The sequence below is a fragment of the Oncorhynchus nerka genome, linkage group LG21 (genome assembly GCF_034236695.1).
Source record: "Oncorhynchus nerka isolate Pitt River linkage group LG21, Oner_Uvic_2.0, whole genome shotgun sequence".
In the NCBI taxonomy this organism is placed as follows: domain Eukaryota; kingdom Metazoa; phylum Chordata; class Actinopteri; order Salmoniformes; family Salmonidae; genus Oncorhynchus; species Oncorhynchus nerka.
In genome coordinates this window covers 32844927-32850386 of record NC_088416.1, presented here as the reverse complement: position 1 = coordinate 32850386, position 5460 = coordinate 32844927, and the positions used below count along the sequence as shown (strand labels likewise).

Below are 5460 nucleotides of genomic sequence, written 5' to 3'. Positions count from 1 at the left end.
TGCTCCAGTTTCAACTGTTCTGTCTTATTATTATTCGACCATGCTGGTCATTTATGAACATTTGAACATCTTGGCCATGTTCTGTTATAATCTCCACCCGGCACAGCCAGAAGAGGACTGGCCACCCCACATAGCCTGGTTCCTCTCTAGGTTTCTTCCTAGGTTTTGGGCTTTCTAGGGAGTTTTTCCTAGCCACCGTGCTTCTACACCTGCATTGTTTGCTGTTTGGGGTTTTAGGCTGGGTTTCTGTACAGCACTTTGAGATATCAGCTGATGTACGAAGGGCTATATAAATAAATTTGATTTGATATTGACATGCTATTGTTTACTTGTTATCGTTAACTCTTCATTGTTGGATAAGGACCCATAAATGTAAGCAGTTCACTGTTAGTCTACGAAGCATGTGACAAATAATATTTGATTTGAGTAGTAGGCCACTACAGGGTTACATGGCGTCTCATTTTCCTTTTATTGTGAACAAATGTGAAATGTACTTTCCAAACTGTGAAAGGCAGCAATACGCAACCACGTGTCTAGTCTGCCGGAAAACCACACGAAGAAGAAGAAAGCAACACACATTTCTCAATCATTATGATATATTTTCAACAGGCAAGATGGTGGTGTACACATTCTTTTGATTACTTCATGGAGCCCAAAAAAGTATTTAATTTAATATTGGAGCAATTTATCAATTTAAACGAACCCCCCTGCAACTAGACTTGGACATTTAGATTAAATGCGTTCTTCCAATTCGGGAATTGAGGAAGCATCATCAAGTTGGTCGAAAATTATCTGTGCTACACTTAACATTACCTACCTAATAATGCATATAAGCCAGCTGGAACAGTAATGGTCTGACTAGGGCTTGGTGATATTTTTAATAACTAAGGTGCATTATGATGATGATTTTTAATTGCAAGGGTGTATTTTTTTAGGGTCTATAAACTCAGGTAAGGGTATTTTTAGCCAATGCTTTTTCTAACTTCTTCTCAAGCTGGTCTTATGGTCTGTTTTATTTAAGTACCAAAAAGACCCGATCAGAGAGGGTAAATGTTGGAGAGAAGGCATTCATAGAAGCATCACTTTGGGATTTTAACATTATTTTGAACCATCAAACCTATTAAGTTTTGTTTACTTCCGTTTTAAATTACTTGCCCAGAAATGATTGGTTGGCATTGGTAACCGTTTTAGCCGATGGGAGGCCTAGCTCGCTAACGCTAGTTACATCTTGTTGGCTGAATAAAGAAAGCGAAAGGAAGCCGGATCTAAAGACAGGTTTGTAAACATAGTTTACATTTTGGTAATTTTGGGATTATTTCAAGATGGCTATAGCGTTCTAAATTAATATGCCACTGCTGTTGGAAACATTTAATTTGTACTATTGTCTGGATATATTCAGCTAGATAAAGTTAAATGGCTTAGCTAATAATATTAGATGTTGATAACGTGTAGCAAACATTCGCTAGATAGCTTATTCGGTACCATAACGTTAGCTTGATAGTTAGCTAACGTTATCCTTTATCTGTCAGCCAGTACTTCAACCGCAAGCTAATTTCTAATCAACAAAAATGTCAATTTAAAATATACGACATTGGGTAACGTTAGTTAGCAAGCTAGGTGCTTAATATTTTACGAGTCGCTGGTCAATATGAGTTGGCTAGTATAATTTATTGCTAGCTATTGTTAGCTGTCTTAGCTAACGTTAGCTAGCTCGCTTGTGTAACGTTAAGTGTCAGATACAAACATGTAAACATTGAAGTAACATCAATAAGCAAGCTAATGCCGGTAGTGTGGCATCCAATGTAGCTTTCTGGCTGTGTAGTTAAGTAACTGTATTTTGCAGTCTGTTTTTAGCTAGCTAGCTTTCAAATGTCAACATTCCTCTATTGTTTGTGATTGGTGTCTTTATTTAGAATGAATCATGTCACGCCTTGTTTCCACCACTAGCTATCCAACAAAGGATCAAGAAGGTTCATACTCTCTCAACCCCCCCCCCCCCCCCAATTATTCATTAGAAGGGAGCAAGAGGCAGACTGCACACAGAATGAGGTTGGAAGAGAGTTGTTTACCTGTTATGGTTGTGTTGTGTGGTAACTGTATATCAAGCTGTATCTTGTAGAATCAGGTATACTGCATGCATGCCAGAAAAACGTATGTTGTGTTTTCCAGCCTGTCTGTTCTGTGTTTTCATTCTTTCTTGCTGTTTTGCTGTTTGTTTTATTTGTTTTTTATTTGTATCTTTGCTGCTTTATAGCTCATCTGCTCCCAGGATGGTGAACAACTACAAGCGGACTTCCAGCCCTCGGTCTCCTACGAACAGTGGGGAGCTCTTCACTCCAGCGCATGAGGAGAATGTGCGTTTCATCCACGAAAGTGAGTCTGCCTCAAAAGGCCGATCTCTTACTAAGACTAGCCCTTAACGTCTCTCACCTGAGTAGGCTTATATGTTGGCCATCAACATGATCCAAAGCTCCTTACAGAGCCCCTGTACCACTGAGCTCAGATGAGCCATTTGGATGGAATGTGGTATGTAAGGAGATGGTTGAAAGCTGGCATGTGTATGCTTCTTTACAGCCTGGCAGTGTGTGCTCAGAGACATCCGGTCACCACAGAGCAGCGAACGCAAAGACCGTGGACCACAGGAGTATGTGGAAAAGAACCCAAATCCCAACTTAAATTGTAAGTGACTTGATGGATCTGAGTATGTTTGTCATTTAAACAGGCTATTTACTAGATTTGTCAAAAAGACAGAGTAGTAATGTTATTTTTATCCTTTCTTGCAGCTTTCACACCAGTTGACCTGAGTGACCTCAAGAAACGCAACACACAGGACTCCAAGAAGTCCTAGTCTTTCTCTTTATAGTCAACAGCTTTTTTTCTGCACCAATTATCCTTGAGAACTTTCTCCTCCTCTGTCAGCCAGCAAGTCAACCTTTTGGCCATTCCTGCCCAGAATTCCGGTCCTCTATCTGCCCACCTGGACTAACAGCTTGCCCATTCAACAGCGGTGGGCTGATGTCCTAACAACCACAACATTTTTGGAGTTCCTTATCCACCCCAGTCCCCCCTCTTTCTCTGTCCAGGCTCAATATTTTCTTACCCTACCTCTCATCTGGTTGACGTGGAATGCAAGAAAGCTGGCATTTGATTTCCAGGGATTCTCTCTTACGGTTCTTGGTTTTACAGCCATGAATTTTTCATTTTCACTCTTTTTTTTATGTGAATGGGATTGATGCAGAGTTTCAATGAAATATGCTGACATCCTGATGCCGAAGTACAGATGGTGTAAAAAATTATTCATGGGACACTTTAAAGGACTGCAGTCTTAAATATTAAGTTTTCTTTTCAATCTACAAAGGATTACGCTGAAGGGCTGACATTCTTTTTTTGGAAGATAGTTTAATTGTAGATATATTGGAATGGAAACTGATTGTACGGGCGAGTTTTGGAAGCCAAAAATTCTTTAGGATAAATGGCAACATTTTTCATATAAATTCATGCCCCTAAAATGGACTTCAAGTAAACATTGACTTCCCAGCCTTGAAAAAAAATATTGAATAAAATACTTTTACAGTATTTCACTCTCAATGCATTGGTCATAGATGTTCTGACCTAAATTTACTTTTTGGATGTGTTACCTATATACTCCCCAATGATGTATGTACAAACATCACAGAACCTACAGTAGGATGGTAAATGATTGTTGTCTCATGCTCTTTGTTTTGTTTGTGCATTGTTACTGAAAACAGTGTAATAGGCTACTGAACAAAAATATAATTGCGACATTCAACAATTTCAAAGATTTTACTGAATGCATTTCATATAAGGAAATCAGTCAATTTAAATGAATTCATTAGGCCCTAATCTATGGATTTCACATGACTGGGCAGGAATACAACCATGGATGGGCCTTGGCTGGCATAAGCCCACCCACTGAGTTTTTCCCCACAAAAGGGCTTTTATTACAGACAGAAATACTCCTCAGCAACCTCTCCACACCCCCCTCATACGATCCCGCAGGTGAAGAAGCCGGATGTTTTAGGTCCTGGACTGACGTGGTTACATGTGGTCTGCGGTTGTGAGTCCGGTTGGAGGTACTGCCATATTCTCTAAAACAATGTTCGAGGCACCTTGTGGTTGAGAAATTAACATAAAATTACCTGGCAACAGCGCTGGTGGACATTCCTGCAGTCAGCATGACTATTGCACTCTCCCTCAAAGCTTGAGGCATAGTGTTGTGTGACAAATTAGTGGCCTTTTATTGTCCCTAGCACAAGGCGCACCTGTGTAATAATCATGCTGTTTAATCAGCTTCATGATATGCCACACCTGTCAGGTGGATGGATTTTCTTGGCAAAGGAGAAATGCTCACTAACAGGGATGTAAACAAATTTGAACACAAAATTTGAGAGAAATAAGCTTTCTGTGCATATTTTTATTTATTTAACCTTTATTTAACCAGGTAGGCAAGTTGAGAACAAGTTCTCATTTACAATTGCGACCTGGCCAAGATAAAGCAAAGCAGTTTGACACATACAACGACAGAGTTACACATGGAGTAAAACAAACATACAGTCAATAATACAGTAAAAAAACTAGTCTAGATACAATGTGAGCAAATTAGGTGAGAAGGGAGGTAAAGGCAAAGGCCATGGTGGCAAAGTAAAAACAATATAGCAAGTAAAACACTGGAATGGTAGTTTTGCAAATGGACGAATGTGCAAAGTAGAAATAAAAATAATGGGGTGCAAAGGAGCAAAATAAATTAAATACAGTTGGGAAAGAGGTAGTTGTTTGGGCTAAATTATAGGTATGGAAAACATGGGACCAACACTTTACATGTGTTTATTTTCATTGTATGTATAGTCAGCCATATTTCTTTCTCGGATCTAGTTCCTTCATATCACAGAGGGAATCATGAAGTGCTCGGTTATGGTCTGAAAGCAGTTATAACAACAGGGCCCAGCCAGTATTCACAAAAGTTAGCAGAGAGAATTACTCCATAATGGTAAACCTATTAGTAGTGCAAACAAGTACAAGAAGATATAATATATCATGCAGCCATGATTGTAACAACATTTTGTGATTCTGCGCCCCAGATATAGGTGTTGATGCATCTGTGATGACAAAGTTCACATGTGGATACAGTTGGTGTAGGCCATGGTATTAACACAACACATTTATTTATATATATATTTATAAACTGGGATGTTCGAGCCCTGAATAGTGATTGGTTGACATTCATGGTATATCAGACAGTATACCACGGGTATGACAAAACATTAATTTCTGCTACTCTAATTAAGTTGGTAACCAGTTTATAATAGCAATAAGGTAGCTCAGGTTTGTGGCACACCCCCTCGTGCCTTATTGTGTAATATAAGGGTGTGTATAGACAGTATGGCTAGTATACTGTATGAACAGGAGTGGTGTGTACAGCGGTAGTTATAGGATGAATAC

The 5460-nt window shown here is 39.2% G+C and overlaps 1 pseudogene; it reads left to right on the top strand.

Moving 5' to 3' along the window:
* Positions 1 to 2055: 2055 nt before the first annotated feature.
* On the top strand, positions 2056 to 3713 carry LOC115109923 (mapk-regulated corepressor-interacting protein 1-like; annotated as a pseudogene).
* The last annotated feature ends 1747 nt before the right edge of the window (positions 3714 to 5460 follow it).